General features: G+C 38.9%; 1 long non-coding RNA gene and 1 pseudogene across 1 annotated transcript; one reads left to right on the top strand and one right to left on the bottom strand.

The window, feature by feature from the left end:
- Nucleotides 6,586-6,932, top strand: Gm29816 (predicted gene, 29816; annotated as a pseudogene).
- Gm32621 lies at nucleotides 7,855-9,642 on the bottom strand. Its single transcript, XR_378849.2, has 3 exons — nucleotides 9,356-9,642; nucleotides 8,612-8,703; nucleotides 7,855-8,419 (listed from the first exon to the last, which is right to left on the bottom strand). It is a non-coding gene; the product is annotated as a predicted gene, 32621 (long non-coding RNA).
- Between the last annotated feature and the right edge of the window lie 487 nt (nucleotides 9,643-10,129).

Raw genomic sequence — 10,129 nt, 5'->3', positions numbered from 1 at the left:
CAAGGGCATCGAACTAGTCTGGGTAGCACTACTGTGCATTTCTCACATCTAAACAGAATGCCTCACTAACTTCTTCATAGTTCCTCTAGTTTCAGTATTATACTTCATAATTTCTTATTGTTTTAATTTGAGGATGTCATACATGATTGCAGTGTATTATGTTTCTGTGTATATATACACAATATACATGAATTTTATGTATATTAATATATAGTTAATATATTATATAATATATAATATACTTAATCTTTAGTATTTAATATATATTAAAACCTAAAATATTATATATTACATAGTACATAGTACATCATATATGAAGTGTGTGTATGTGTGTGTGTGTGTGTGTGTGTGTGTCTGTTTGTCTGTGGTCTGTCCAAATATGCTTAACTATTATAGTCCTAATTATCTGTATGTCCTTAGAACTAACAATTAGGATTGAGGCCTCAACCTTGAAAGGAAATGAGAAAGAAAGCAGAATTGGTTCTTTCTTCAGCAGCCACGGACTGCTCAAAGCTCAAAAATTTCCTCATGTTAAGTTGTCATGTTGACTGGCAGTCAGGGTAGTATTTTGTTTGTTTGTTTGGCTGGTTGGTTGGTTTTGTTTTCTTAATATTTTCTTGTGATTTTTTTTAAAAAAGCATAAGCCAGAGAATAAAACCTTGTAAATATACAATATAGTCTGTGCATTTATCTAGATGTAATTACAATAAGTATTTTATAGAATAATTCTGAACCTTATGATGATATTTTTCTATTTGTTCTTACTTGCTTTCTGTCCCTTTTATCTTCCTCTGTTTTCTTCAACTGTTGTTGTTGTTACTGTTTCTAAGTATAGAAAGGGAAGACGGCTCAGTGCTTAAAAAACACTTCTTGCTCTTTCAGAAGACCTGGGTTCAGTTCCCAGCACCCACATAGTGGCTCACAGCCATCTGTAAATCCAGTTGGAGGGAATCCAAGAACCTAACCTCTATCTAATCTCTGTGGGCACAGAGCATTCTTGTAGTATACATATACACATGCAGGCAAAATATTTATACACATAAAATAAATCCATTAAAATTTAAATATATAACATGATTGAAATTTGGGTGTCCTTTGTCAGTTTGTGAATCATCAGCTTATGTCATATCAGCAAATTTATTACTTGATATAAAAATCTATCTTGTAACCAAACCCCATCATCTTTTCTATAAAGGAAATGAATGTGGGCACCATTTTAGATAAATTCTGATGACTCTGGTTAAATAGACATTGTGTCCAAAAGTATGGGATATAATACAAGAATAAATATTCATTCAAAGTACTAGTTTGTTAACATAAGGCCATTATGCGAGATCCCAGTGAATTCGAGCCAAGAAAGAGAAAGTAAAAGCAGAAAGACACAGTCTGTACTGAAGTCACCTTGAATTCAGGGAACAGAAGTGTGAGGACACAGGGTCCCAGTTGCATACATCTCATGACTCCAACACAATACTCACCCAGCAGTGACTCTCGGGTTCTTCTAATTGGATTTCCTTCCATGGACATCAGAGACCTCATTTGGAAATCAGTGGGATTCCATTAATTTTTTAACCTAAATGCTATAGACATATCTATGTTTTCATTGTAGCAGAATTATGATCACAATGACTGCTGTAGTTGTTCTCCAGGGGATGATCAGCAAACACAGTGTCTTTAAGCCAAGCTATGGTTAAGGGTCAAAGGCATTAATGTCAAGACTCAGGACTCTGCTTCTCAATTGCTTTGCTGGGGAATGCTGTCCTTTGGCAGACTGTCAGAAGGCCTCACAAAGGGGTGTGTTCCCTGCTTTATTAATGAAACACCTTTAGAGACCTTGAGATGAAGGCAAAGGTGAATCTGTTCTTTAGACGTACAATTTCCAAGTTTAGAGATCACTAAACCTTTTGTTTTCCGTGGCTTATTCTGGTCTGCAGACCAAATCAGGTCAAGAGTAAAATTCAAATTCAGTTTGGCTGATAGTTAAGCTCATTTTTTTTTACTTAATTTTGCTTTTATTTTGTATTCAATTATTGTACTTGATAGCTCAACTTCAATATGAGACTTATTAAAGAGGAATGCTGTTATAATTTAAGCTATCACTGGGAGAGCACAATAAGTCATTCCATTTTCCACCAATTGCTTTTGTTGATTTGCCTCTTTCTATACCCTAAGGGCCCTCTGGAGAGTCAGACTTCAGCAATGACACACCTTGCCTATGAGTATGATGCCCAGTCACTGTTCTGCACAGGCCAACATAAGTAACTCAGGAAAAAATTGTGTCTGAGATCTTTGTCATGGACCAACGGCATAATTCTGGGCCTGAACAATTATTTGCATCAAGGTAATTGTCTGGAGAATTTATTAATTGCACTGACTAATGGCTAATTATTGGATCACACCCAGATGTTTTTGCCTTTCTCTTTGTTTCCCATGGTACACATAATACTGCAACAAATTTTCCATTTAATATACTAATAGATTGGCCTTATCTTTTGCTTCACTGGGAATTTGTTTAACCAAGACTTCACTGATATGAGCAGTTGTTTAAATTGAAAAACTGCACTGAATTCCCCAGAAACCTTGATACCAGTCTTATCTGGTTGAGAAAGTGACAAAAACATATCTTTTTGTTGAGACAGGTTTCCGATCAGCTGAGCTACACCGGGTATTATTTTATATCTAGGGTTAGGAATAAATGAAAGGCTTTGTGCTTTCTTGGGGTCTACCTATCCATTTTGACAAACCTGGTGTGCATAAGTTGACTGTGATGAGTCCTGGGGAATAGGAGTCTCTATCAGGAAGGTCCTTGCATTTGTGTGGGGAAAGGTGAATTTTTGATACTTAGACTTTAAATGGGAAGGAATCATGGAACTAAACCAGCAAAACTTCTTCACAAGGGTATCTTTGATGTGTCTTTTGGAGACCATAGTCAAGCATTAGTGTAATCAAAGGATATATTCTGAATAGCTAAGTGCTCAAATAAACAGAAATTTTAAGCATCAGCCTTCTAAGGAGAAACAAAGCATTTCAGGCCAAGGCTTATCGAAAGGCGGACTGACTACTTTCTCTAAAGCACGAGATGATCAATTGAGTTTAAGGGAAAATCTGGACATGTCACAGCATGTTAAACTTTCCCCTCATTTTTCTTCATAACTTCTTTATTGCATAAAATCTTAGAAAGGTGAGGGCCTTAAGAATGAATGGAAGGGCTAATTACTGTGCTTGGATATCCACGTGCAAAAGTGTGTATAGGTACTTTGAGGCAGGCAGGAATGAGGAATGAGAAAAGATAGGTAGATAGGAACAATAAAGAGTTCAGATTCCTGGACCTCAGGCTGTGGAAAGTGAATGAGACACTAGGCTAGACCTACTTGCTCACATGCCACAGAAGCCTGTTCTCCAGATGTGCTCGGGAAAGACAATTACTAGAGTTAGAGAAATAAAGAACCAGGAAGCTATTATACTATTTTGTTTTTGTGTCTCTTACAGAGTCCCTAAGCCTTAGAGAGATTTAAAAATACTTTATCTCTCTAACTGGATACCATATAGGGAAATTACAGGTTTTTTTTCTATGTGTACATGCCCCAGGTGGATTGATGTAAATATGTTTACCCATACACTCATATAAAATATGTGTATATGTATGCATAAAAACCAACGCTTGATGATGTTCCTTTTTAGCATGCAAAGCTGCCCTCAAAGAATTGATTGTCTATTGATTTTGGGGTAGATTAACTAAATTGGTAGAAGTAGAAGAGAGCCTATTCACTGAACTTTAATGAATGATAAACAACATCCAGATTCCCACTTCCTAATCCCTCCCTCCAAGTCCTCAGCTGACAAGGCAGCTGGAAGCCCCAGCTACAAAAGCAGGAACCCAGAAAGAATGTGTAAGAACCCAGAAAGAGAATGCCCCTGTAGATAATGCTGAGAAATTTCATAGGGTGCACCTCAAGTGGGCGGGAACAAACTGTTCCAACCTTTAAATCCTTGTCCTTGCTACATTTTCCTGGTTTTTGCCTGCTAGGGTTCCATTCATAGCCTGAAAGCATACTGTTGTCTTTCAGATATACTGAGTGTCTAAGCTCCTTTAAGCAACTGAGTGATTATTAAAGAATGGAATCCTGCTTCAGTTGTAGAGAACAGAGGTTTGTAAGTTGTGTACCTCTCCAGGGTGTGGACTCCAGCAGATAGGAGGTGATAGACCTTTCCGGTGAATCCCACAGTCCTACCAGCAAGGCAAATCAGGAAGGGTGCAGTGAGATTTCAGCTGTGTGGACCCATCAAACCCTTCTCAGGTTGCTGGAACTGAGTTAAATCCTTGAAATGTTCTCATCAGACAAATGTGCCACCTTACTTTCAGATTACCAAACTGAGGCGTCAAGGTTATTTTTAAAAGGTCACCTCACTTGTGAATAATGGGAGAATTGATTTTAATGATGCTAAACTTTTGAGTAATTTCCCAAGGCCTCTAAAGTGTTCAGCTTTCTGGAGAAGAACTTACTTGAGTCTAGATCATTTGACAATAGTGTTTGGTCAATACTGATGTGCTCAATCAGATAAGAAATTTTATTTGTAAGGAGCCACACAAACAAGCATTCTACTAAAGAGACATAAAGAACTGATGCACACAGAGGAAAGTGACAACAAACAAACACAACATTGTTATGTCTTGAGTAGTAACTACACAAGGTTAAGAAGTGGCAGCATCCACAAAAGTGTCTGGGTTTGGTGATTGTTTATGGGATGGATCCCCAAGTGGGGCAGTCTCTGGATGGTCATTCCTTCAGTCTCTGTTCCACATTTTGTCTCTGTAACTCTTTCATGGGTATTTTATTCTCCCTTCTAAGAAGGATTGAGCGATCCACACTTTGGTCTTCCTTCTTCTTGAGCTTCATGTGGTTTGTGAATTGTATCTTGGGTATTCCAAGCATCTTGGCTAATATCCACTTATCAGTGAGTGCATAACAAGTGTGTTCTTTTGTGAGTGGGTTACCTCACTCAGGATGCTATTTTCTAGTTCCATCTATTTGTCTAAGAATTTCATAAATTCATTGTTTTTAATAGCTGAGTAGTACTCCATTGTGTAAATGGACCACATTTTCTTTATCCATTTCTATGTTGAGGGACATCTGGGTTCTTCTTAGCTCCTGGCTATTATAAATAAGTCTGCGATGAACATAGCAGAGCATGTGTTCTTATTACATGTTGTAGCATCTTCCGGGTATATGCCCAGGAGTGGTATTAGTGGGTCCTCAGGTAGTATTATATCCAATTCTTTGAGGAACTGCCAAACTGATTTCCAGAGTGTACAAGCTTGCAATCCCACCAGCAATGGAGGAGTGTTTCTCTTTCTCCACATCCTTGCAAGCATCTGCTGTTACCTGAGCTTTTTATCTTATCATTCTGACTGGTGTGAGGTGGAATCTCAGGGTTGTTTTGATTTGCATTTCCCTGATGACTAAGGATTTTGAACATTTTTCAGGTGCTTCTCAGCTATTCGGTATTCCTCAGGTGAGAATTCTTTGTTTAGGTCTGTACCCCATTTTTTAATAGGTTATTTGGTTTCTGGAGTCTAACTTCTTGAATTCTTTGTATATATTGGATATTTGCCCTCTATTGGATGTAGGGTTGGTAAAGACTTTTTTCCAATCTGTTGGTTGTTATTTTGTCTTATTGACAGTGTCCTTTGCCTTATAGAAGCTTTGCAATTTTATGAGGTCCCATTTGTCAATTCTTGATCTTAGAGCATAAGCTATTGGTATTCTGTTCAGGAAAATTTCCCCTTTGTCTATGTGCTCTAGGCTCTTCTGCAATTTCTATTAGTTTCAGTGTATCTGGCTTTATGTGAGGTCCTTGATCCACTTGGACTTGAGCTTTGTACATGGAGATAAGAACCGATTTGCATTCTTCTACATGATAACTGCCAGTTGAAGCAGCACCATTTGTTGAAAATGCTGTCTTTTTTTTTTTTTTTTTTTTTTCACTGTATGGTTTTAGCTCCTTTGTCAAAAATCAAGTGACCATAGGTGTGTGGGTTCCTTTCTGGGTCTTCAATTCTATTTCATTGATCTAGCTGCCTGACACTGCTTGCTGACAGAAGCCTGTTATAGCTGTCTCCTGAGAGGCTTCACCAGTGCCTGACAAAGTGCTCACAGCCTACCATTGGGTCAGGAGCTAGAGAAAGGACTCATGGAGCTGAAGGGGTTTGCAGCCCCATAGAAGGGACAACAATATGAACTAACCAGTGCCATCAGAGCTCCTAGGGACTAAACTACCAACCAAAGAGTACACATGGTGGGACTCATGGCTCTAGCTGCATTTGTAACAGAGGATGGCCTAGTCAGTCATCAATGGGAGGAGAGGCCTTTGGCCCTGTGAAGGTTCTATGCCCCAGTGTAGGGGAATGCCAGGGCCAGGAAGCCAGAGTGGGTGGGTTGGTGAGCAGGGGGAGAGAGGAGGGGAGAGGGGATAGGGGATTTTTGGAGTGGAAACCAGGAAAGAGGATAACATTTGAAATGTAAATAAAGAAAATATCCAATAAAAATTAAAAGCAGGAAAAAAAAGAAATGTTGTATAAGAGAAGTGGAGACACTAACAACGGACACCCAGAAAGATGGTGAACCACCAAAGCAGCAGCCAATGATATATATTTGTCTAGAGTGAAAATGAGAAAAATTCCAGGGGTCCAATCAGATGCAGAGAATGGGGATACAGAATACTGTACCAGAAAAGGACCAAAAGATTGGTGGGTTGTGATAATCAATGAACTGGGGGAGTTCAGGAGTGACTTCACTCATACATTTGCCTCATTGATGTTTCTCTTTAATATATAGCATTTAACAGAGTTTACTTAATGACTGCAACCATATACCTATGATTTCATTTTAAAAATGCAATTGTATTTTAATACTTTGCACAAAGGAAATTTTCTCTAAAATTAAAAAAAAGGGGAGAAGTGGCAGCATGCCAGTTAAGACAGAAGGCTGTAGTGAAGTCTGCACAAAGTTGTTGGACCAGAGTCTTGCATTTTCAGTGCTGAGCAGGACTAAGAGCATTTATGAGTCGAAGTGCAGCAACAAAACCAAGGTTTGATTTGATTTGATATAATACTGAAGGTTTCTAAAAATGAGAGTATGTTCTACTTTGTACATTTTGAAGATCATTCTGTCTCCACAAGAAGGTGGTAGTGCTTAAAGATGCTATGGGAGTACTGGCCATATTGTGATGGAAACGTGAACAAATATTTTCAGAAAAGGTTCTAGTTTGAGAAAACTGAGATCTAAAAACCAAGAGTTATTTACTAGTGGGAATGACCACAAATGAATTGATAGATAATGACCCCAAATTCAATTCATTAAATTATTGTTATCATGTCGTAGAACTATTCATAGTACCAAAATGACACTTGTTCCCAAAGAAATGGCTTGAACACAAGTTCTTCAGAGTGAGTGGTAAACACTGTCCACTAGCCAAGCCTTGGATAAGTGTCAAGGGCAGTGAGTTTAAAGCCACAAGCTCTCTGAAAAGTGGCTAAGAGCAATGGAGTGTGCAGCCTTATCTCTTCAAAGCAAGCTGAGATAAGCTTTAGCTGACATCCTCTTATAAAAGTTGACAATCTAGAAAAAGATGCACTTAAACTCACATTCTCTCTCTCTCTCTCTCTCTCTCTCTCTCTCTCTCTCTCTCTCTCTCTCTTTCTGGCTCCCTGTCTCCACCTCGCCCTTTCTTTCTTTCTCTGTATTTCTCTATATTTATTTCCTAAATATACTAGGTTAAAAACAAAAGTCAAAACTCCTTATAAATGTGATATTCATTTGCTTTGGTCAAGTTGCAAATCATTCATTGCCTCTGGATCATGTGACTACAGCCAATTAAATCTAGAAACAACTTAAAAGGCAGAAGAGAGCTCCCTGTTCGTTATCACATTTAATTTTCAGGAAAGCTCCTGAGAACTCAGCAGTGACCTTTCCAGGAGTCCTAGTAAAATGTGCACCCAGCAATGTTGATATATATAGAGTCCTTTTAAGGTTCCACAAAGGATCAGTCAAACAAATCAACAACAAGAACAACAACAACAACAACGACAACAACAACAACCAACCCCTGCAGTCTGGTGTTTGTCCCCTGGTTGTTCTGATTTGAAGCTTGTGGTGCTATTTTCTTCTCAAGTAAATAGACATTCACATTTGGACCTGTGGTTCTTGTTCTGCTTGGATTATTTATTTACTCATGTACAGCAGGCGGTAGGGTCAGTCCCAGGACCTCTTTTATGCTGGTAAGTGTCTGCCGTTGAGCTACATCCTCAGTACTGTTCTATTTTAAAGGAGGACTCTTTCGAGCTTTGTGTGTTTTCTCTCTATGAAGCCTTGATCCTGGGTCACTTTCTTTCTCCTTATGCACTGGTTAAGGCAAATTCCTAGGAAAAGAAAAGAAAAGAAACAGAACAATGAAACCCAGCCTCCTAAATGAATCAATGGACTGCATATATTTATAACTCTTAAATATCAGGGTCACATATCAATCATTCAAGTAGCCTTAATATCCATACATGTTGTTAGCTGTCAAAAGAGACTCTTGTCTCTTTAAACCCACTTCCGTCTCACAATACCTGTGTGTAATCTGCATTTCCTTGAAGACAGCATCTTGCAGCTTTCTGTGTCAGAAGATACAATGTCCTCTTTGTCCAAGTATGGTTTGAACCTTGCAAAGAACAAGTAAGAGAGGAAAAATGTCATATAGAGTCTAATTTTGAGTGGGAAATTAGAGATTTTATTAGAAACAGTATCCCTAGTATTATGATGGAAGTTGTACAGGACATTGAAGCAGCCAGAGGTTCTATTGCACTTAGCCCATATCTGTCACCTCACCTATACCCTCAGAAAATAGGAGTATGGCAAGATCACTGGCTGGTGTATTAAACTAAGTTTGTCAGAAGAATATTTGTGTGTGTGTGTGTGTGTGTGTGTTGGAATCCTTTCTTATAACTGTTGTCTAGCTTGTTTAGCAGATTAACTGAAGGCCTAACCAAGGAGAACAAATTTGTCACAGACAGCTAAATCACAATCAATCACAGTCGTTAGTGTCTGCCAGTCACAGGTGGCCACCTAATCAGGCCATGTTCAAATGTAGAAAATGCCAAGCCAAGCTCTTTCTGTATAGAACTTGTATCACTGTATCCATAACTAAAGTTGGCTCCTGTTTTAAGCAGAGCTCTCCAGGCTCATGCTCCCCTACTCTAGGCTTCCAAACACAAACATGGTTGTTTAACATTTGTAGCAGGTTGGCAGTGGAGATAGGATATAAGACAGAAGGCCAGTGAACACCAAGTGACCATTTACAGTACCCTGCTTACCCCAATGTGCTCACAGTCTCTCAGAGAAACTGGGAAAGTCAAATTCCACTTAGATATGAGATCTTTAAGATTTTGATGGAGAGGGGTTGAGGTTTATACTAGAGCCAATAATTCATTAGGTTGGACCCAATTCAGGCCATGGGTGTCCAAAGGCATCATGAGAACCTGGACTGATTTTGGTAAAGAGAACTGAAGTGTAGCAGGAGGTTTTGTTTCTCCTCTTGAGGCTCCCAGCAGATCTCACATGCACACTCCCCCAGGAGCTATTTTTGGATCTGCAAATGAAAGATACACACACACATACACACATACACACATATTAGCCTATTTTTAAATTGCCTTGGACACCTCAAAGGTTGAGCATTCCTAAACCTTCCCCTGCTACCCCAGACCTAATTGGGGAAGTAGCCAGGGGTTACTTACCTGAAATCTCACACAGCTGGTTGGCTTTATCTCCTGCCACTTCTGCATACCTTCTACCCTGAGTCATGATAATTCTCCAATTCTTCTCTTCACCCTAGCCTGAGCAACTCTAAGGGTCCCTCCCTGTGCCTTTCATTTGCAGATCCATTGACTGTTGGCATCTTTATTGATCTATCAAAAACCAACTGTGGATAAGGACCTTTACAGTTTAGACACATAGATTTGCGGTTGAATCAAAGCACTAGAAACAATCTCCAAAACTGAAGTTCTGGGGAAGAACCATATCTGAGTTAACTTCTTAGAATTGTTGAATAATTATCACTTTAAAATGGTAGGCAGTTAGAATGTTGC

The sequence above is a fragment of the Mus musculus genome, chromosome 8 (genome assembly GCF_000001635.26).
Source record: "Mus musculus strain C57BL/6J chromosome 8, GRCm38.p6 C57BL/6J".
NCBI classification, from domain to species: Eukaryota; Metazoa; Chordata; class Mammalia; order Rodentia; family Muridae; genus Mus; species Mus musculus.
Note: the sequence above shows the minus strand (reverse complement) of the source record. Positions and strands in the feature narration are given on the sequence as shown.